Source organism: Gambusia affinis, linkage group LG11 (assembly GCF_019740435.1).
Source record: "Gambusia affinis linkage group LG11, SWU_Gaff_1.0, whole genome shotgun sequence".
Lineage (NCBI taxonomy): Eukaryota > Metazoa > Chordata > Actinopteri > Cyprinodontiformes > Poeciliidae > Gambusia > Gambusia affinis.
In genome coordinates this window covers 22,111,402-22,136,647 of record NC_057878.1, presented here as the reverse complement: position 1 = coordinate 22,136,647, position 25,246 = coordinate 22,111,402, and positions in this window count along the sequence as shown.

The window sequence follows — 25,246 nt, the reverse complement described above, 5'->3', positions numbered from 1 at the left end:
TATACATAAGGCAAATCCATGACAAGATACCAAACTGATTTAGAGGAAATTACTAATTTATTTACATTGAAAAGTATATTTCAGCACACTTAAGCACAAAAGCCATACTATGTGGTTTTGCTGACTAAAATCCGTTCAGCTTGCACTTTCACTTGCTGAAAACATCCCCTCCCCCTACTGACTGAAAATAAGTTGGTGGTTTGTGCCTTGCAACTAGATACTGTTGCTATAACTGAGGAGTAGATCTTTCAAAATTAAATTCTTGTCTATTTTCATCACACAATCTCTGCATACAAAGCAAGTTGCATTTATTCCTGTTTTTGTCTTAATATGTTTCCAAAGAATGCATTGAAGACAATTGTAAAATCAAACAAGCAATTCATTATTGGTGGTATGAAAAAGCAGGGTTAGCTGATTTCATTTAAAAAATTAGCAAGAACAAAACATCTAAGTGACATTCTATAGCTCTTTTTGTTTGGACATAGATCACACAATATTTACTCCAAAATCTTAATTTAGATCTTTATATTGCAGCTACTGCAGTTTATTTAGGATTTTTTGAAATGACCAAATATCACTGGTCTTATAAGCCTATTTTAGTCTTGAAATGCGAAGATCAATCTCAAATAATCCCCCGGGACAACCAGAAAACTGACATACAAAGATTTTATTGTCAGAACAAGCATGAGCAAGCCACAAAACTAACAAAATGTCAAGTAAAGTTGTTGCGTCATTCTGCAGGACCATTTTAAGTAGCCATGAATTGGAAACTGCTGGAGCACCAGTGTCATTTTACAAACAAAAGTGAGTTTAATATCATCTTAGGCTGAAAGGATTCCCAACCAAAAAATAATCTCTTCCTCTGAAATCAACAAAGTCAAGCTTGACTGAAATTTGCAGCTATTCACAGCTAACCCAAATGTTTTCTGAAGAAATGTTTTAATGTCAGATTGGAGAAAAGTAGAACTAAGATGTTAAGAGTTGAAGTCCCATATGATCCTGGGTGGTTGAGGTGGGGAAAAATAAAGTGCGGGTGAACTGCAGGGAGTCCACCAGGGCCTCTGGGATGCCCCTCAGTTGCTTCAACACCATTCTCACACAAGAGTTCATGAGGAGAGAAACCAGAACAGGCTTGTAATTATCTTATCGGAGATGGTGCATTTGTTGGAGACCAGGATAAAGGTTAAGCAGAAAGGAACCTCACTCGGCTCCAGAGACTCTGTGAAGATCTGCGTTAAACAGGCAGGGTAATCAGGCAGGGCTGTTTGTAGGTTGCAGACGACACCCCTAATTCACATTTACACTTTACTTTTAGTTAGAAAGCTCATGAAGAAATGTTCAACCAGTGAGTGTTGGACTGTTAAACATTAATATGTAAAGAAATGTGGAAGTAAAGTTCTCCATACGTGGCCCAATTTCTGTGATTCATGTGCCACTTTCTGGTTTCTCTGGTGTGTCAAACACAATACTGCTTCTTGTAAGCCTCTCTCTGAAACAATACCCCATAAAGGCTTCTTGTGAGCTTGTGATAACCAATTCCCTCTCAGAAGGATGGACTGCAGAGAGAGCAATAAATGACTATCTCTGCTCCAGTTTTGATTCATGTGCAAAGTATGGCACACCCTTCAAGCTTTTTTTGTTGATGCATGCTTACGCATTTTTCTTGTCAAATATTGGGGAGTAAAATGTCACATTTTGCTGACTACATCAAATACCTTTAATGCCACAGCAGTGGTGCACTGACCTATCTTGAAGTAGAAACGTTTGCTGATATGATCACATTTTAAGGGGATAGGGAGGATATAGAAATTCTTATCACACATTTAGATCAGTTTGATTTTAGAATTGCAAAACGGTACAAACCAGAGTGGGTCTATTTATCTTCAGTTCTATTAAAACCCTTAACATTTTTCAGATAAGGCATATCCATGTGCATTTTGGTACTTAAAACTTGTCAGTATAAAATAGTAATTTTTTTTCTTTGCTGTTTTTTTTTTTATTAGAGTTCAGTTACAGTAGCGTTCTCACCATTTAGTTGGTTATCAGCCTTCATTCATAATTAATTATTGGGTTGCATTATAAGATAAAGCAGCATCTCTCAATGATTCATAGTTCAAAGTCTTGGATCACATTTGTCTTCATCACTCTTTACGATTTTTAATGAGTGGGATGCTAAGATGTTACGATGCTAAGAGGCCCATTGAATTGACGAAGGGTGATTTTGTGTCTGGGAATCCATTTCTGCCCAGATTGTGAAACAGACCCACAGCATCACAGATCCCCCAACATACTTCACTGCAGGCATGAGTTGTTTTTTACAATGTTCATCCTTTGTTTCACACCAAACCCATCTGAAGTTTTTTCTTGTTGAAAATCTCAATCCTACACCATTCTCACAATGTGCAATATCAAAAGTTGTACAGGACTCGAGAATGTCACAATTCAATTTAGTAAAACTATGATAAGCAAAAAGAGGAGAATTATATGTTGATTGCTATAGCAGTGATGCTGCACAATTTAAAAACAAAGTCCATGAATGTGATAGAGCTAAACTGGCAGTTGGCACCAGCTCAATTGGTTCCATTAAAGTATTAAGGTGTTAAACTTCATATGTTTGCTTTTGTGATGAAGGGACAGAAAATATATATATATATGTATTTGTTATTCTTCCTGGTATGACTGATTATGACAATTAACAAATTATAGAATACATTTAAGCAATGCTTATGTTACATTTATTTTGTAGGAATGTTTGGAGGTATATATATGTATTTTTTGTTACTTAAAAACAATTTCTATGGTCACCATAGCACAAGTGCACCATATACAGAGGTTATGTGCTCTTCTGGGCTCTGGGTTGTTTACCGCATGTCCTCTCCTTCTCTCTCTGCCCTTCTTTATGTCCAGCTACTAAGAATAAATATTTCATTTGGGATATATATATATATATATATATATATATATATATATATATATATATATATATATATATATATATATATATATATATATATATATATATATATATATATATATATATATATATATATATATATATATATATATATATATATATATATATGCAGATCAATTCATTTGGATGCTTAATTAATTAACAAATACTTGTCAAGAGTGTTTGAATTCTGATTCTGCTTCCCTCCAAAACAAAATCAGAATCTTACAGTTTTTGCACACCAGATTAAGATACACACGGTAAGCCGTAATACTTTGATATTATTTTAAATAATTGATTCCCCACAATGTAACACAGGGCTAAATAAAGGAAGAACATGATTTCTTTTAATTACAAGTTAGATTTTGAAATTATTAGCTCTGAATAACTCTTTTGTGCTATTTAATGTATTCATCAGGTATAAATAGTCCTCTGCATGAATACACATTGAGCAATGAGTTTTACTTTTTTTTTTTTTTTTACCTCATTTGTACAATACTCTAATTAAGAAAATCAAAAGCCAACCCTGATATTGTTCCTGACAAGCATTGAGGGCCTTAAGTGATGGAGACTGATCCAGACAGAAGTTATGAGCATGAAGAAAGGCTGCCGTGACAACGCGAACCCCGATGACCTCATCAGAACATGGCCATACAGATGTCGTCAGGGAAAACTGATTTAGACATTAGTCATACTTTCTTCCAGTGTCTTCGAAATACAGAGATAAGGCTAAACAATAGGAGTTAGAAGAAAAGCTGAAAAAGCCACTGTCATCTAATTTGATCAAATCTAAGTAATATCCTATAGGTGAATAACCAAAAATTCATTAGATTGATATGAAAAATAGCCAGCGATAAAATATGATGAGTAGTTCTTGAGAAAGTTCTTCATGAAGTAATTTAAATTTCCTCTGAAATAATCAAAAGCATGAATACATCATTTTTTTCTAAAGAAACCAGTCTGTGGGAATATTTCACGTTATGCAAATCACAAAAGTTCTCAGGGATGGATTAAATGTACTATATTCAATATTATTCTGAAGTTTACCATAAACAAAAAATATTAGGTTTAATAGTTGCACATTAGATGAAAGAGCACAATCAACTTGGTCTACTTGCAATAAGCTTAAAAGAAAGTTTGCTTTTTTAGTCATTCATTGAACTAATGACACATTCAAGGATTTGGAGTCAAAAGTTGTACCTGAAAATGTTTTTGTAGTCATTTCAAGCTTTAAGTATGAAAAATTATTTCTTTGCAATTTCTCTCTTGAAGTATGTAAATTTGTATTTCATTATGTTTTTGCATCCGTTGCTTGTTTTTGGGTCCACTTTTAAAAAAAGCTCATCCCATATAATATGGTTCTCTGTTATAAGAATGTCTTTTAGTTACGCATGGCAGACGTCTCTAAACCCTGGGTAGCAGAGTAAATTTATGACACACTTCCCACCATACTTTACAGCCTGAATGACATTCTATACTAAAAAGCAGTGTTTTCTGTTCAAAATGCAGCACTCACAAGTTCACATTTTCTGTTAAAGTAAAAAGGAAGTACTGTACGCCTCAGAACAACAATAATAAAACAAGATCTGGATTTTAATAAGCGCTTAAAAATTCTTAAACATAATCAAGTACGTAGTTTTTTTTGTTTTTGTTTTTTTTACCTAAATCTAACTATAACAGTAAATACATATAAATATAGACGACACTCTTGCATATATAAATACAAATAATGCATTTGTCATTTCATAGATATCCATGATACCAAGTACTGAGTAATGAGTGGCATTGGGCGCACATTCAAATGATAGAATAGAAATATTCTTTATTGTTGCACAATGGAGAAATTAATGCTTTGAGGTTTTTGCTCAGATTTTAGTCACATATCCAATTTTGCAGAAGACTCACTCCTTAGTTGCCTAAATAGAGGGAATTTTAGTTGCCAACAGTTCTTCCAGCTGACTTACAAAATAGAGCAGGTTATAAACAAAACCATAGCAACGTCTTGATGTTGTGTGTGTACCTGTAGATGTAAATAATCCATCTGGCCAACCAAGCAGTTCAGCTCTAAACAGTGTTTAGGTAACAACCCTTAATCTATACTTTATGTGCCTTAACATAGCTAGGTTTAAGAAGCTTAAGAAAGTAATTAATACAACCTCATTTTTATGTATGAAAAAAAAGAGCCATTAGAAAAATTAAAAAATTATACATTAGATATGCGATAGAGTGCTAATTTTGATACCAGTGACAAGAGGCTGTGATATTGTAAATGTTTAGTCCAATTGGTATTTGCATAAAGTCATTATTATAGAAAAGCGTTTTGGGCATTTCTAAAGTCTTGATTGTACTGCGCAACAAATAAAGAAGACTAGAGACTGGAGGTTTTTCTAGACACTGGAGTTTCTTTTCTTTCTTTTTTTTTTTTACACAATCTTGTTGCATGATTAATTTGAAGTCGACCACAAAGAATGTCGATTTTCTGTAGACTGATCTTCACTTTATGTGCAATCTAACCTTGAAACACTTCCCCAAACTAATCACAGAGCCTGAGAAAAGAATAAGTGGATTATTTCCTGAAAAATATGCAGAGCAGCAAATTATTCTTCTCCTACATTGCGAGCATGATTTCTTTCCCCTGCAGGTGTCCTTTACCTTATGTCAGTGTGCATCAAAACTAAACAGAGAAATGTGCTCATGACACCACTTTGACAATCTTACATGATAAATGCATGCAAAAAGTCACATTTTGTTCTAATTCTGTGACAGAGTTTGGTTACTTTATATTTATTTAAAAAGGTAAGAGAATTTGTAATTATTCAAACGGCTAAAAAAAAAAAGAAAAAGCTAATCAAACAATTTCCATAAATAAGGAATACCAAGTGTTTGAAATGCCAAAGTTCCCTTCAAAAGTGTCAGAAAATGGAGTGTAGAAGTGTGAGTGCAACTCTAAACAAGATTAAATTACACTTGTGTCCAATTTCATTCCTCTTGATTAAGCTTTTCCCATGTTTCTTGACAATCTCTGAGCCTTTTTCGCAAATTTGACAGGGCTGATTATGTAGTACGAAGCAGATGCTCTGCTGCTAAAATGTCCATTGACAATTATTGCTATTCTTCATAGCTCATTTCCCAGGGAGCAAGAGAGAGAAATTGCATACTGGCTCCGTCTTATTAATAGTGTCGCTTGATATGCAAATGAGAGACTAATTTAACCAAAATAGACAATTTTTGTTCTGGTTTGATTATCACATGAACTATGACATTCTTGGAAATGTATTCTAGTTATTAGGTTTCATAATAGTCCATTTCAGCAACATTCAGCCAAGTTTCAGTTGATTAGAGACAAAAAATCTAAAGTGATAACTTGAAAAGCTGTTTCTGGACAGTACCAGTTGTCCAAGCTTACTTGTTTTAGTGTCTTTGTGACTGAATTGCAAATGCTGATGAACTTTTCCAAATTCTAAACATCAAGTACTCTTTGAGATTTTTTATGAGAAAAAAACCCTCAAAATTGCATATAGTTGAATGAATAAAAAAAACTAACAAAAATTGATCATTGAAATACCTGTGAAGCACAAAGAAAAATGTCTAAAACTTTTTTAAATATAAAATCTTGTTTATTTAGCTTGTTTTTAGTAAGTTATGACCTTTGATTTTTGAGATTTGAAGAGTTACAAGCAAAGTCATTCACAAGGCTAAAGTTACAGCAACTAATTATGTTCACACTTCATCGTGGGTACACTGCAGAATCTTGTGTGAGATATGGTTTAATAATTGGTTTTACAATATGGTTGACAAAAAAGCCTGTTAAATGTGAAGAAAAAATTTCCACAGTTGGCTTCTTAGATTTGTAAACAACATGCCGACCGTCATGTCAGAAGAGACGATGATTGGAAGAAGACTCTTGGAAGAAATAAGACATCACAGCTTGATGATGAGGCATCTCATTGCTCAAGCAGGTAGCTGATGATAACCTGTCGTTCTTCTGGTCTGTTACACCTGCACACTAACAGGCCGCTGGAACTGGCGTCTTTCTGACAAGCTCTTGTCTTCTCTGCCCTTTCATCTCCTTGCTCCACAAAAGAGAGTTTAGGAGGCTTTTATCTGTGCCTGCGGATACAGTTTCCTGTCTTCCATACAGAAAAATTCAACCAATTAAGCCTCTGGTTCTATGCTTATGAACCATGCATCAGAGGAAGGGCTCTAAATGTTTTGCAGAATCTTAGTCTCAATAATTGGCAAGTATCTTGCTATAGCTGATGAAAAATGGTGACATTAATGACAACCTGTTGTCTTATGTAAATGTTGGTACTGTTTTGTTATGTGTGTTTAAATGGGAGAGCTCACTTTTTAATGTTCTTGCTCTCTCTGAAAGGATTTTAAGGGCACATAACTATCATGCTTGTTAAATGCCGTTCGACCCAAATGCAAGTAGGAGGAAACAGCAAGTTTAGAAAGTTTAATGAAAAATGATAAATAAACAAGAACTTACAAAGCAAGTTAATCACATGGACCAGGTACATGGATTTTATTTGGAGAATTCAGCGAGGAGTGAATAAAGGAAAGGTGGTTAAATACCAGCAACCGGTATTACCCACCTTTGTTACGGGCACTGGCCTGTAACAACAGCGCAGCATGACCTTATCCTTTGAATTCTTGTCATTGTCATTCTGACAGTTACCGAAGTCAGATTAATTTTCCTGAATGTTCCATCACAACACAGTTTTTCTCTTTCAGGCTCGGATTTTCTGAGTATTTAGTCTTTTTTCTCAATTTTTTATAAATATTCCAACGCATAACTTTGCTCCACATTGAAGGCAGTGGTCAGGTTTTAAATATAGAACTTGGAGATAAAGGCAGAATAGATGGACTGATGGAAAGTTCCAACTGTGTAGTACCCTTAGCATCACATTCTCATTAACAGATGGCTTAATCTGGCACATTTCTGTTACTTTTGCTTAAACACGAGTGATACCATTGAAAAAAAATATGCATATAATTTTTGGTGCAGTTTAAATATGTGTCTCTTTACTATGGAGCTTAAAATACTCTGAGCTTTTCTCTGCACCAATCTTCCTTTCTTTTGTATTCATTACTTGCTTGTGCATTGCATTTGCAAAGCACATAGTCGTGCACTAAAGAGATACAGCATGGCATCACTGAGACTGTCAGTGAGCAATTGCTGATCCTAGGGAGTGATAAAGAGAGCCGGGCTGTCTGAAACCTGCAAAAAAAAAAAAAAGAAAAAAAGAAAAGAGGCTAGAGAGAGGCGTGTAAAGCATGGACCAAGGAAGGTCACCAGCTGCCGAAGAAGAGCCAGACGGTCTTCAGAATGTCCAAAGTTTTTCCTCCAGTTTCTGACACTAATGACATTGGAATCTTGCAGCCTGGGTGTGTCTCAGAAGAGACACAAAACCATATTTTGTTAAAAAAACAAAACAAAAAAAACTGTGCTGTGAACATGCACATTGAGTCAGGTCTTCAAAAACAGAATAAGGAACTGACTAGTTTGAAAACATGAGAGAATGATCTTGGCCTTTTTTGTCTAAATGCAGATTGGAAGTGGATTGATTAGAAGATATGCAAATGTCCAAATCCGCTGAAGAACCTCCCTATCGCTACCTGTGCATTTGGTCATTTTAAGGACACTCTTATCTCTACTATTGTGCTAATAGATTTATGTCCTTACAACTGTGGAGGATCCTACCAGCCCCATATATTTGCATTTGTTTGTGGCTGCATGTCTTACAAGTCCAATTATCAGAGAAAAACATCTTTTGTTACTCTGTTGAGTCAAATTTTACACATGAAAAATAATCTCTTTGGATTTTTCAGAAATCATTTCAGAAGGGACTTCATAGCGGTACAGTTTTTAGAAGGAAGTGGATGTGACTCCCAGCCTAGCCGCATGCAAAAGATTTAGTGGTTGCATACCCCAATAAAATCTCTTTTTGTCTGTTTAAAAGAAAGCATAAATATATTAACACCACTTTACAATAAACTAGAAAATAAAGAGTGAGGTGAATCGGAAAGAATTTCTGAAGAAATGTAACTGGATGATCTGCAGCACTTACTGATTTACTTGTACAGCTGATTAAATAAGAATCTGTTGTAAATCTGAGTCGAGTTTCAAAAGTTTAGAGTGGAGCTTTAAGCTTTAATGTTGTCGTCATAGCCTTGTAAAAGCCAGCCCATTGTTCAACGCTTTGCTTCATTCAGAGCGGCTGGAATCCTCGGCTAGAAAAACAATTGCGTCCAGGAAGCATTGGGGTCTGCTTGTGAATACATTTGCATGGATCAGATCCTTGTAAAATCGGAAAATCTTACAGATCTTTACGATCTACCGTTAAACTCAAAAAAGAAAACTCTTTAAGACAGGAGTAATATTTCATTTGTCCATTCAGTTGGAAAACGTATGTGTATTGACAGTGTAAGTCAGAACAAAAAGATACACACTTAAGATATTCTAAAAATAAAAATGATTAAATTGAAGGAAGGAATCAAAGGCACAGAGTTTCAAAAGAATACAAACACAACCAGGGGAAGGATCAACTGTTAATTAAATATTTTTTTCTAAGTGGGTATCAAATTTCCTGCATCTTATTGGTTTTGTCTTGAATAAAGCAATAGAAATGTTATCATATGTAAGTGATACTACGTTCTATTCTTTATTAGAAAGAACTCTGTGCCATTGAAAAATGTTGCATCAATATTAAATGATATCGAGTATTTTCCTTAGTATCGATATCAGGAGAAAAAGTTAAGTATTGTGATAACTCTAGTTTGTAATTTTTATGTTTATCTTTTCTTTGGGATTGTGAATCTTTGCCATCAAATTTTAGCAGCATCTAGTCCTTTATTTATGAGCCGGCCTCCCCCAATCACATTTCTGGGCAGGTGCATGACTGCCCATCCACAAATTGCATCCAGGATAATTTCATATTGATTAATGCAGATGCGCTCCTCTTGGCTCTCGTACTCTACCTGCAGCCTATTTGGTATAAATTACTGAAGCTATTTTGCTGCACAAAGCCAGCCCCCTCCAATAAGGTGCTGGCTCATATGTCGACTGGGGCCCCCAAACTACCCCTCTGCCTGCAGGAACCACTAAAGCTTTTAATTGCCTTCTGTGCAAATGGTCCTTATGCACTTGATAAAGTATCTGGAAAATCTGGCATGAGCTGGTAGAGACTTCTGGGAGTCTGTGCACTTGCCGTGAATGTGTGAATGAAATAGAAAGTGAGTGTGCATGTGTAAGAATAGGGAGGAAGCAAAAAAGGAAGCTAAGCGAGTCTATAGATAGTGAAACTGAGAAATGGTGGTTTGTTGAATTTTATCCATGATGTTGCAACCTTTTTGAGAGCAGTTTTAAAAAGTTACCTTTTATGACTCCCCTCACCACTCAGCACAATGCTTGAACAGGCCTGCTTGTGGCCCACAGAGGATTATTTCCCTCTGTGAACGTTCACTACAGTGGAGTGGCTGATAACCCTGGGTAAAGCGATAAACAATCAAAGTGCAGCTTCACTGGAAATGATTGCATTCTGTACCCTGCCCCAGAGATGGGGGCCCATTATTAACGCGGGTCCTGTCCTGACAATGCTATTTTCTGGAAGGTAATTGCAGATTCAGATCTCTGAGAGGGCCCGACTGAGAGTAAATGCCACCTCTTTAATTACGGTCTCCTCCACGTCTCCTCTATTGAGCTGCGGAGATGTCTATCGCTCCATGGGATCCTGGGGAAAATGACTCTAATGGGAAATGACCAGTGTCTGGGAAGCCTGCTCAGATTAGAAACGACATTTCTAATTGATGGGTAAAGAAATCCCTGGCCGGATGACTGGGAAAAGTCACTTTGGGGCACATGTAATTGATGTGATTATAGTTCTAACAAGAATCAGTGGTTGATCTGTGCCGATTAAAGCATGTGCTTGCACACACAATAGAAAAGAAAACCTTACAAACATTAAAATTTTGTGTGTTTTAAAAGGGTACTCATATCTCTTACACTTCTTCACATTTCACATTCAAATTTATATCACAATGAGTTTCCAAATATTTTGGGGAAATTTTCTGGTATGGACCAAAATCAATCACCATCTATTCCCCCACTTGAGTGCAGTTTAATGTAATCCTAAACAGCTGTTCTGTGAAGTCTTGAGAATTTTTTCTATCTAAAAGACTCAGAGGAGGAGCTGGAGAGATTCAGGATTCTCTTGCAAAAGAGATTTCTAGTCTCAATGGGATATTCCAGGTGAAATGAAGGTTAAACACATAAATAAAAAACTTGAAATGTCTATCCTATCTTACTGAACTTGAGTTATTTTCCCAAAGTAGAATGGGCCTAAATTTCAATCTTTAGGTGTGCACAGCATCTGGAGATAGAGGTATATACACACCCCAGAGGACTCTCAGCTGTTATTGCAGTAGAAGGTGGCCATACGAATCATTCACTCAGGATGGTTTAATGAAATGCAACTACATATTTTTTACTTTACCTTTTCAGAAACTACATTACACTGGTCTATCATGCATTGTTAGTTTTAAATGAACATCTCAAAAAACGCAGTTTCTGCTTCAAGTCTGGGCTCATTAATTTTTAATGGTAAATTAACGTCTAAATGGAAGCACAGAGTTTAAATAATTGCACTCCACGATGATTTTTGATTGAGTTTGTTTATCAGATGATGGACCCTAATCAAAGGCAGGGTCTGTCGTCTACCCGTCTGACTGAAAGAGTGAAGGTTTTATCTCTCCCTGTTTAGCACTGATGAAAAACGGTCACACAAGAATGAAGCAACAAACACTGGAGCCTTTAATCTTCTTTAATTAGGGATCCTGCACGGCACAAAGTTACTGTGTCAGTAATAAAGTATGGAGAAATATATTTTTTACTAAGATTTACTTATAATTTTATTTCGCCTGCATCAGTTTTGTTGTTTCCTCAACCTATTTTAATCTTTCTTCCCCTCTATTACATGGTCCTTGTTAGAGATGTCCATGATCATGTTTATAACAACTTAATCTTTCAGATTCCATTTAATCCAGTGGAATTAAAATTACGTTATCTGTCCCAACAACAAATTATTTGAGGTTATAAACATGGATTACAGTCTGAAATATTTTAAAGTCTTTTGAAGTGTGGGACACAGAATAACTGACCTATATTTTCTGTGAGAAAGATTTATTGTAAATTGCATATACATACACCCATCAGGTTAGGATTATATTCATATTTTCCTTAGTTGTAAGTGGAAAATCATCATAATTGTTGGAAATAATGCTTGACAGCATCAGTGCATACTAGCTCTTGATGTGCTGACTCCAGCTTTAGACCATGCTGTGAATCTCCCTTAAATTTTTGACAGGATTTGTTTTGTCAATTCTTTCAAAGTTGGGGTCATTCGAGTTGCTGGAACATCTCTTCCTACCAGATTCTTCCTTCCACTCAACTTTCTATGAATACAATTAGATACATCACTCTGAACAAGCATCTTCTTTAACAATGTGACAAAACAATAAAAATGACAAAAAAGTAAAGCCACACTATATGTAATAAATCTGAGTTTTACATTTTTCACCTCCATCTCTCACATATTTCACAGATTAGAAGTGCACTCTAAATTAAATAAAAATGTACATTATAAATATTCCCCTTGCAATTGCACTCTTCACTGGTTCTGTGCCACCATGCCTCTCAGACAGTCTGCAGCCTGTTGTGCTGCGGATGTTCACTCCTGAATCCATCACTGCTTTCTGTCAGTGGTAACAAATCTGCTGCGCTTTTCCGGCATGCCGTTCATTAGCTGACATTACGGTGCAGCGGGACCTCTGAGATTCTCCAACTGGTGCACAAAGTCGAAATGACAAAATAATAACAACATCTGTCTTGTGTCCAGCGGTATTGACACGACATTACAGGTACCAAATTGTTTGTGTTGTGAAGTGTGTCTGGATGATACCTCAAGCTTATGACTATCGCGGCTGCGAACTGTGTCAGGGTTTACAAGAGTTGATGGCTGATGTTTTGTAAGCAAACATCACCTGGTGGTGAGACTATTTTTGACAGAGTAGATTTAATTAGATGCCCTCATGGTAACAGTTTTTACTTTGATATCTGGCTGCTAAAATGGTAACTGCTGAAGCATATTTATGTGCAAAAGAAAATCACTTGAAGGAAGAGACTTTTTTCTATCTAAGGATATTTATTCTTCCACTGTGCACTGCATCCTGAGTGCTACTGTTACATCAGAGTGTCGTTAGAACCTCTGTCAAGTTCTTTATTGGATTTGTTGGAAGTTTACACTCCACTAACCACAGCTAAACCTGTTGTGCTGGACAGCATTGCAATTGTCACATACACCCAAACTCTCCTCTCCCTTCATAGAAAGGGAGAAGAGAATACATATACAAATACAAATACAAATAGAATACATATACAAATATATATATATTTATATATACCCAAATCAAATAGTTCCTCTGGAGGTGGAGGAGCAGCTCCAGCTGGATGATGCCAGTCTTCACCCTGTGTCTAAGGCTGAGCCCAGCTTAGACACAACCCAGCTTGGTGATTTTGGCTGCTTGTATCTGGAATCTTGTTCCATCATGATCCATATCTGATGACCACAGGTTAGAGTTAGAATGTAGGCTGAGTGGTAAATAGAGAGCTTATCTTTTGATTCAACCTCCTCCTAAACGTGACAAACCAGAAGAATACTTGCATTTCTGCAACCAAGGCACAAATCCATTCATCCATCTCCTGCCCCGTCTCTGCATCACCCATAAACACGACACCAACCTGCTTAAACTCCTTCACTTATGACGAAGACTGACCGTTAATCTGGGTAACCCACTCTTTTGTATAAAAGCATCTGTAAAAAATTTAAAGAGCATGTTTTAAATTAATTTGATACGTATTAATGACAAAGGCCAGGTTGAACAATCCTTCAAATATGATGCTACCAATTTATTTGATCATTGATTTATTCAATGTTACCTTTACAGAAAGTATTAATAAAACTAAATAGGTTCTTGTGTGGTTCTTTACAGTTCAATGGATAACAGGTAAGATCATGGCAACATCCACAAAGGCATCTCAAAATCAGCTCCAACTTCAAATGAATACCCACTCTGTCTGTGCAATTGTCTGTCACTGCAGTAGAGTACAAGTCAAAGCACAATGACTAACAAGTTCTCTAATACAATGCAAGGAGCTAAAAGAGAAAATCATCCAAGTTTTGACATATATATCAGAGTTTGTCTGTTTTTTTTTTTTGAAACTTTACCCAATGCACTGGTTTCCACCCATAGCCCAACAGCCTAATGAAAATTTATAAAAATTTACCAATTTTTATAAATTGATAAATTAATTTTTCCACATTTTATGAACATGTGTGGTTTTTGCCCAGTTTGAACCATGCCATTATGTTGCTGACTTGCATGGCATAAGCTTTTATACACTCCTGCTTCCTATCATCTGGATTATATGTTATGTTTTCGATGGACATTGAATCTTTGTTAAAGCTTTTATTATAAAATGTAGATTGTGTTTTTTTTCTGTTTTTCTTTTTAAAAAATAGAACAATATATAAATCATGTTTTGCAATAAGGTGTAAATGTGCAACATGTGAAAGAAGTGCTTATATTATTTGAACCAATAATATTTTGTGCCATCTGTTGTCTATTTTAAGTGTTTTATGATTTACCAAGAAGTGAAACAGAATGTTTGTTTAATCAGTGTAGAACCTCCCTCTCCCTCCAAAGGTTTCACAGTGTGAACTGTCCCTCTCACATATAAATGTATATGTTAAAATTATTCTTTTTTTCTACCTGTTCTCAAAGGTCAACATTCACATCTTATTCACTGAGTATTTACTGACCCCGTCACCTACTTTGTTTTGTGTGTGGACAAATGAATTAAGATTCAAGGGCCTTGGTAATGGAAAAGTGTTTTAATTTCCCTCTGACATTAAGATGTTGTGCCTCTTAGGCATTTTGTGGCGCAGTAGTCGGCGGCTGCTCTCTGGCTCTGCCATTGCCCCCCATGTTCCACTTAAACACTTCAATCACAGCAAAAGATCAAAGGAGCTGTTAAACTAATCATGTGGAGACACAAGAGATGAAACTCCCTGTGTATTTGGTGTTTTTCCTATTAGCACTCCCCTTTTCTCCCCCCTTCTTGCTGCCTCCCTATAACCCTATTAACGTAAATCCAAGGAGGAGGTTTGCTAGCTCAGTTCTCTGCAACATAACAAACAATGATGCTAAACAAATGGGTGTGCAATCTGTATGAGCTGCATTACTGAACAAGGAGTGGGAATCATCTGGGGAGTGTTTTAGCTCTGCAGTGCTTATAGGCACATTATTGCTGTAATCCTCTGCATAGCATACCCTGGATGAAGTGGACAACTACGTTAAACAAGTATTGTCTCTTAATTGGGTTCAAAAGAAAAACATACAAAGAAAATATTGATTAAATTTTGATTTCCCTGCTACTAGGGAACTCAAGAACTCAATCTGTGAAAAGATGACTTTATAAAAAACCAAGATGATGAGACCTAAACTGATTTTTTTTAGCTGTGTAGCTTCCTATTGAAACATTTGGAAGTGGAAGGACAGCCTGTTGAGGCCCTTAAGAGTCTCTACTCATGCTTAATAACATCTCAAAAGAGACCCTCGCCACTTTTCACAAGCTCTCTAAAGCCTGCCACATTGGATAATAACTTGTTATCAAGCAGCTGAGAAAGAGGTATGCTTCAGAAAAAAAGGTCAAGGGGCGAGCCTCTTCCTATTTTCTTGCTGACAGGAACAGTCTCTGAAATTTAGCACAAGAAAAAACCTTGGTGAGACAGTTCCACAAAGCAGGTAAGATGGACAAACACAATGAAACATATACATATTTGTAACAAAATGTACAGTTTCACTGATCAGTTATTTGCATTTGTCAAGATCAGGAATGTCATATTAATGATGGGGTATTGAAGTATTTGACGTTAACATTCAACTTCACCAAATTTCAATAGTTTAATTTTCATTCTGATTTACACAGGGTCAAAGTTATATAAAGTATGCTTGTTTTGTGATGGGAAAATGTGCTTTGAAAAATTGTGCCTTGAACACATCTTTAGCTTTCAACAAGCTTCTGACATTACTCTATTAAAATATCAGAAAAATCAACCTGAATACAGTTAAAAATTTAAATACGCTTATCCAACTATGCCTAACAGAATGGACTGCTAGTCAGCCAGAGTTAAGGCAGTAATTTTTGATGGAAACAAAAAGTATTTTTGGAGACGCATCTTGCTAGGGGATGTTTCACCAACTACTTTTATGGTGTTTATCATTTTTAACTTGCGCATCTTGCAGAAAATCCCCATGAAGTAGTTGCATTATTATTCACCCATTACATTTAATGTAAAATTTATGTCCATGTTATGAGTAAACTATTCATCACACACTTTACATTTATTTAGTTATTGATTGATTTTAATCCTTTGAAACTGAGAAGTGTTTTGCTGCTATTTACAGGGTAAGATATATTTGGAATACATCATCACTACATTTTTTACAGTATAATTTTAGTATATTGTACTCTTTTTTTGAAAGATTTATCAAATCCCCGAATTTTTCCCCAACTGTGACCTATATTACAATATCTATGGCCATCCTTGTGAGAAAAAAAATCATTTTGGTTTAATGCAAAAATGTAATGTAGTGTAACAAAGGTTAATTTGAAGGGTCTTTATATTTACGGTCACTAATTAAGTTATTTCATTTTGGAGTCCAAATAAGGCAAACAGTCAATGCAGGCATGCTGTTGCAGAAATAAATATCTGCAGCAGAACTGAAATGAAGCAATTAATGGGGAACAGAAAGTCATTAGTTTAATGGGGAAATAACAAAATAGCACAGTGCCCAGGGTGTTTTCATGCCATTGTCCGTTTGTTTGCGTCTACTGATGATAAATGTGCTTGCATTAATGATATGCCCAGATTTTCTGTTTGTATTTTAACTCTGTTATCATAATTGCAACATTTGTTCTATTATTGAATGGTGTCGAGATTAGATTAATTCATTCATGAAATTGTACAAAATAATCTAAATAATACATTTCTTGTTTTAAGTTGAGGACTTTTAGCATGCAGTTTTTTAGCCTGATATATAAACGGCAATAAATAAATAAATAAATAAATAAATAAATAAATAAATAAATAAATAAATAAATAAATAAATAAATAAAATCAATTACAAGCGAAAAAGTACATTGAAGAGAGAGAAGTTTCGATCTGATTACAGAGGAGGGAAAGTAGCTTCTGACAAGGCACATAAACTCTTTGGAGCCTTGCTTTGAGTCTCCTTCTGCCAGTCCTTTCACAAGGAAGTTAATGATGCTGGCAAGAAGATGAATCACCTCAGACAGCACACAGAGCAGCACTGACAAGTGAGCACCGGCAAGTCTGACACCTGCAAGTACCAGAAGAAAGACTAATAGTCATGTCAGCTGCTACCTGTAGGAGCTGAGGTATATCTCTCTGAGCTGAAAGAAACTGTCCCTATGATTGTTGGACAAAAGCTACCAGAGGGATATGACTGACTGGACTATAACAAAATATGTCCAGGGAGAAGGAATGTTGGATGACTTCTGTCACCACAAAAAAACTTTACACCCGTCAGGAGTTTGGACTTTGTTTTAGCAACACTATTTAAAACACACAGCCAAAATTATCATTTGTTCCAAAAATACCCTAGAGCACAAGCGATAATATCGTCACCTTCCGAAGTCCTGCAGTCATTGTTGCCTTGTCATTGTTTTTCTTTAGAGTCTTAGAGTTGAAAGAAGTGTATTGTTTCAAATAGACTGGGTCAATCTGACCTAGAAGTAAGGAAGGAATTCAGATTTGGAGAGATGTGGAATAACAATCACTAAAGAGAGGAAATACTTTTCATGGAGTTGCTATTCGCGTAGGAAATCTGGCGCCGTTAAAGGTCAATTCAAACTAAACTCTCTTTCCTTTGCTTGTGTGCGAAGTACAAAGTTGGACAAATATGGGGCCCAAACTTACTGTGGGGCCACAGCAAAAACTGTATATAGATGAATGAGATTGTATTTGAATTCAGTTAATGAATTATTTGACTAGAGACACAGATTTTCCCATGGTCCAAGTGACTTACATTAATGAATGCTTATAAAAATGTTTAGAACTTATAAATCAGACACCAACTTTAACAAATTTAGCTTCCATGCTGTACAGCCATACATTCTTACTGTGTTTACACTGTAACACAAGATGAAAATAAGCAATAAAATCTCAATGGTGGTACAACTAAGACAGTTTCCTTTTTCTTAAAGGAAACACACAAAACCCAAGATGCCCTGGGCATTGTGCTATATTGCCCTTATCTAAAACCACTGCTTTGTGATGTAACCAGATTATTATTAGTATTATTATTCCAATATGCGATAATCAGGAGCTAACAACTTTAACAAAACATTATTAGCTTATGAATCAGGCTATTAAGTCAGAATCCAACTCTATCTTTGTATAGGACAAATACGTAGTGTATATTCCAAACAAGACAAACTCTACTAGCTGCTTCGCTGCAGCATGATCTCAGTACCCCAGATGAATGAGACGAGTTTTTCCGGTGCAGTAAAACAATTATCTTAATGAGCAAATGGTACTTTGCTAAAAACAGAAACATAATAATCCACATAAATTTGGTATATAATGTTAATAAATTAAGTCAGAAGTATTATGAAATAACAATACAAGAGTTTTATGTATGTAAATGTACTTTACATCCTGTTTCTTATTTATTCCTAAGAAAACAGGAACAGAGAGACTAGTTACCTTGGACATTTCTTGGTTTTAGCTTTGCTTTGTCCAGCTATCTCTGTGATCTGAAAGTCGCCAGCACAACTTTCTCCCCATTTTATCCCACTACTAATGAGCTGGCATCTGGTGAGGAACTGCTGCCAGGCCATCCTTACACACAAACGTGTTTGTTTTCTTTATCCCCAGCAATCCCTGTAAGTGATTTGTCCTAAAGAAGATTATCTTAGAGCAATGAGATTTTTTGTTCTTTCATTCAAATGGAAACATAAAAGGTTTAGTTGTTAAAAACAATGTAGGTTTGACAATGCAAACCAACTGGATTGGGTTATAAAAACTTCTTCAAGCCTGTGTTGCATATGGGGGATATTTTGTCCCTTGCAAATGGAACAAAAATGAGATCAGGCAAAAAATGTTGATCAAATAAATATTTCAAATGTGCAAAATAAATAAAAAATACATGGTTTTTCCTCTAATGATGATTTAAAAATATTGAAAACTCGTGTCCTGAGGTTATATCCCCAGAGACAGTTACTCAGTGTAGACAAAATATTTAACGGAAAATTTTAGAAATACACAACTTTTGTTTGTAGACGTATATTAGAGTTATCAAGTTCCTTCAGTATTTTTCTCAAATGTATAGTTGTTATGGTTTTAAATAAAATCTCCTAAAGAAAATGATTTTAAACAGCAGACTCAGACATCTGAACTGACTGTGTCAGCTAAAAAGCATGCAACAGAATATCGAGCCCGCTCAGAAAAACTCCAGTGTTCCCCATCGTCTGGGTGTCATCACAGCTAAAATCAGAGCTGGGTGTTAGTGAGAAATTCCTGTGTGTACTATCTTTTAAAAGCGAGCCATTATCAAAAGCAGTAAAACAAATGTGACAGCCAAGAGATCGTCCTTTCTCTCCGGACTGTCGTAAAGTTCCCACAGGGATGGTGTGATGAACGATTCAAGGCCATCTCTGGCCCAGGGATGCTCCACTGAACCATGCTCTGATCTATCATCTGGCTTTCCCTTATTAATGATGAGGTCACAGCGTTGAGGGTCACGGCATTGCTGATAAAAGTGCAAAGCCGACTATTTGTTACGAGCCCAACTTGACTGATCATAACTCTTTTGATGAAAGGGGACAAGATTTTACACCACCAGGCTGTCACTCCTCAGACCAGCCTGTGTTCCTCCTAATATACTGTCATTTCAGGCTCACAGTGAATGAGCCTTATCATAGGCAATGTAGAACTAAATGAAGTGATTGTTATCACTCACAGGAAAATTATTATGGTCTTCTGGGGACAGTTTGTTACTGCAGCTCTTGCGACAAACACATGTACTTATTGCATGCTGTACTAAAAGGGCTCTGACTGAAACACAGAGCCAATAGAACTGACAGAGGCATCAAAACATCTCAGGCAAGTTCTTTAAGGGAGATTTGGAACACGTATGCATTTTAAATACTTAATATTATACTGAGTTTGTCTAACCAGCAGGGCTGGATGAAACTTCTTTCTCTCTAATGTATAAGTATATTATACTCTTCATAATGTTTAGTATTTTTCAGTTTCAATCATTTAAATAATATCCTGTTTCTCCTGTAAACAGGAGAAACAGGATATGCTGTGCTTTGAGAAAATACTTTTTTGTCAGTCAATTATCTTCATGATTGTCTCATGTTGCATTTTATCACACTTTTCTACTCTGCATCTTTGAAGAAAGGTCAATAGATCAGCTATTTTCTGAAATCAAAGGATGTTTTGATCTGATGGCTCTTGTCGACAATATTTCTGGTGCTCATTCACTTTTTTTTTCTGTCTCCTAAAACATTTCAAGACAACTATAATGATCAATAGTTTACAAAAGCCTCACATTAGCTTTGATTTTTTTTTTTCTCTTCAAATATTTTTGATGTTAATCTCCAAGATCTGAATCTGCACTTTGTTTTGCACTGTCCTGGTTTGACACTCGTCAGAGTGAATAATTTTAAAGAAATTGTATTGGTAGAGCTTTGATTAAACTAATGATGGACATGAATATATTTGACTCCTTTGATAAAAAAAAGGTTTTAAAAAAGCTATGTGACAAGTAAATTATGTTGTGAGTTAAAAGCCTGCTGTGCTTTTCAGATTCTGTCAATTTTTAAGTAAATGTTAGAATTTGAAAGTGAAAGATGAACCTAGCAGGTTGCCTGGAGACTTACTACAAATGCCAACAGTCATATTTCAGCTTTACTGATGCTTATGCATTCCAATCAATTCAAGAAACAGACCCATTGCAACTTTTATAAAATAGATATATTTAAGTCTCATTCCCCTTAATGTTATTGGGCTTTGCCAAGTTATATTTTGGAATGCATGCAAGTTGCTGAGACTACACACCATCAATAAAATGATTTGTTAAAATCTAATACAGTTTCCTGAGATTGAGCAAAAACGTACATAGGTATCAATTTTATTATCCACTAACATTCTTGGTCTGAATTTAAACCTTTAATGTCAGATAAAAATTTATTCTCAATACTGCCCGTGTATATTAAAAGACCTTCCTTCACCTGATTCCAGTATTACCCATCTTCAGTTCAATCAGTTTAATCTTCAAACAAATTAAACGTTCACATTCGATTTCCCACAAACTTCAAGCTATCCTGTCACCCTCAGGGATCTACTGAGGTTCAGCTGAATGAATCTCAAACATCAGAGCAATCACTGTCTTGGTTGAGTGGCACCTCTCTCTGCACTCTCAGTCTAGCAGCCCTGTTCCGCTTCATTTGAGCCGACGTCCAGCCAAAGAATGATCGAAGCATCCGGAGGAGTCTTCACAGACGTTTTGTGGGCGTATGTATGTCCTGGACTCCTTTGTATTCATTAGCAGGCTAGTCACAATGGTGCAATGGAGCGTATCCCCTCGGCGGCCCGCAGGGGACTTTTAGTTGAGTGACAGAGACAGATCACAGGTGGACCAGCAAAAAGAGCTGCTATAGATTAACTCGTCTGCCAGCAGGGGGAACCTTTGGCACTATTTGTTTTCAGCACAGGAGATATAAATAAAGGTTAATTAGAAAAAGTATTACTTGATGCTGTGGTTACTGTGTAAAGAACAGTGAGTACCTTAATAAAAAAAACAGAAATGGCTCCCAGAGGATTTGTCAGTGTACGTCACAGTCTGCAGGTCAGAGGTTTACATGGATGCTGCAAAATATCCAAACTGCAAAATGTCATCTGGATTTTGCTCCAAAATTAAACAACGTTGTATTGATCCAGCATGTATGGCCCAGTCACAGACCTGGAGATCACAAATCGAGATTATTTTTGATATTTAACTCAAGAATGTCAAGATTACTTTGAACAATATGATTAGCTATCTGACAAATAAAAGAATAAAGAATGGACCTTCTTTTGGAAGGTATGCTTTTTCATATTTTAACCCTCTGATGTGCAAAATGGGTCAACATTGGCCACAAAGAGTTGATATATTTATATCTTTGCAGCAATTTCATCAGCTAGTATTCCATGTATTATTTTAGCATTTTATTTGGTCACTGAAAAATACTTGGAATATTTATTATTAAAAACATCAGACATAAAAAAATACAAAGCAAAGAAATATTCAGACAGCATAAATAAAAACATATATATATATAAATAAAAAACAAATATATATATATATATATATATATATATATATATATATATATATATATATATATATATATATCTATATATATATATATATATATATAGATAGATAGATAGATAGATAGATAGATAGAGATAGATAGATAGATACCTTTATACATATACATATAAAATAAATACTAGTAAATGTGTTTCTTTTGTAGTTCTTTTCTAATTTTTATTATAAATCCCGGTTAAAATATGTGTATCATTTAAACTGGTAATAAGTGTGTAAAACCTACGTTGTCTATCTATCTGCCTGTGTGTCTGTCATTATGAGCTATGAAGTATATCTTTTGAGCAAACAGAATCCTCATCCTCCCTTTTTACAGCAAGCAATGTAAGGTTGACCTATCTCAGAGTCCAACCACAAGGACTCAGGACATTGAGTGTTACACTTCATATTAGCTATGTGCCCCCAGGGCAAGACACAGTCTCCTCTGCAAATAAATCCAAAACGGCTTTCCCAAGAAGATTTCCCCAAGCCAAGAGACATTGAAGCTTTAGATTAAAAAATGTGTAATTCCATACCCATCTTGCTAGGGAAAAGGACTTTAAGAGCCGTGTGGATGCCAGCCCAATGCTGCATCTTAAAATGGACTATTGCTTTTCAAATTACTCGAGGCTGTGTCCCTCCCCATGTATTTGTGCAGTAGCATTAGCTTGTTTTCTGTCTGCCCTCCCCTCTTCACAAAGTTTAAAAAGTAATCTTTTCTCAGAGCATGGCTGTTTTTGATAAGAAATCTAAACTGGGTCAAGGACTCAGAGTGAAGTCATTGAACAGTAATTAAAGCTCCCGTCGATGCTACAGTTCAGAATGTCTCCACCACGCGCTTTGAGATAGAAATCCATTCAAGGATTTGGCAAGCCTTTGTTTCTCTCTTCTCATGAGTAAAATCATTTTACCCTTTCCTTTTTCTGCTAAACTGGGTAATTAAACGAGCCAAGTTAGTATCAAGCCTGAGGAAAAGGAAGTTATGCCTGATCACCTATAATGCAGACTGCCCCTCATTCAAAAAATCTGGCAGCATTTCTGCATACACTGGTAATGCAATAATCCTTTGAACGGTGCTAGAATAGTCCTTTAAAAAAATATATCCACATTTTGAAACTACCTGAATCATCCTATGGTAAAGTCTAAGCTTTTTTAGCTAATGACAATTACAGGCAAACACAAAAAAATTATCTTTAATTCATTTAAAAAAATAATCAAAACTAAGTTTTCTAAGGAAACAACTAGGACACCTTTCACATAGCAAGGCTTACTCACATTAAGATGTTTCCTAATCTTTATGTTCATTCAGTCTAGCGACTTTAATCTCGCCTTTATGTTTTTCTTAGAGAGCCAAAGTTTTCTTTCTCGAACACCTTCCACAAAAATAAAACCTGTGCAGTTTTGATTTGGCTGACTTTCCAGACAAAGTCAATTTTAAAGTATTTAAAATTGGGCAAGGACTCACCTGAATCACAACAAAACCATCAGTAAACATCATAAAACATCACTGTTAAGCGGAGCTGATTCAAAGCTTAATTCAGAACTTTGAACCATTGTGTGACTTATATATTTAACAGCTCAAGTAATAAAGAAATAATGCTTGTCAAATATACTGTCTTGATCATTTTCAATAATTTGTTCTATATAGAAATAATCCCACCTATTGCTTAATTTTGTACTAAGCAAAAAGGTACTTAAGATTCTAATATATGTCTTCATGTGACCAGTGCCAGAACCTAACCATTCAAAGCAACTTCTGAAAGTAAGCAAAAGAAGAAAATAAGCACAATAATCTATTCAGAAGAATAATATGTGAACTTATATTCCCACCAATGGGACCACCATTGCCTTGTGAAATGTATAATCCCTCTCTGTAAGAAGACGATATTTGGCAGCCACCTCCATCTACTGTAACATTGTGCCTGTAGTCTTTTGCTTCTTTAAGAGAGCCACGGGCTGAGTATTTGAAGTTTTTAATCTGGAACTCCAGAGACTAAGGTCACCTTTCACTACCCCTCCTCTCCCTCTTTTATTTGCTCTTGCTTAGTTCTGGCAACCCTGCTATTTCACACACTATTAAAAGAAATCTGCTAATGCAAGGAGCGAGGTCCTTGGCTTGTGGAACGGAAAATGATGGCATTTCTGAATTCTGTGTCTCTTTAAAAGACCCTGGGCGTCTTGTGCAGGGTTTATGACCCAAAGATTAGTCACTTTTTTCGGCGGTGGATGTACTGCCTGGGGCTATTTCTGCCAGAAACTGATTTTCATATTGATGTGCGATGTTGAGCCCTCTCCAGTCCACATATTGGCTCATGCATCACCTGGACTCTGCAGCTGTCAAGCCTCAGTGATAGCAACTGAAGCACACAATTCCTCTTTTAATAAATACACAAGTGCTGCACTGCAAGTAAATATTATATCAGGAATGCTTGCGGCCTCTTTGCGACAAACTGAACATTTCATTACCATTAACATGGCATGATGTTCAATCTCTATTTTCTGGTTTTCTTGTTACAAAGCATCTCTTGTATACCACTCTTTTCTTTTTTGCCATGTAGTGCTTTACAAAATTAACCAAACCCCTGTTATATATGTTTATATGATACACTCAAGGAAAGGGGTATATGATTGTAAAGCGTAAACCTTTTACATTTTCTTTATATGTAATAATTTGTAAAATATTGCATGCCTTTGTACTTAGCCGCATTTACTTCATATTCTTAAATAAATCCCAGTGCTAATCATGCAATATATAAACAGAATCCAAATATACAGACAATAAACCAG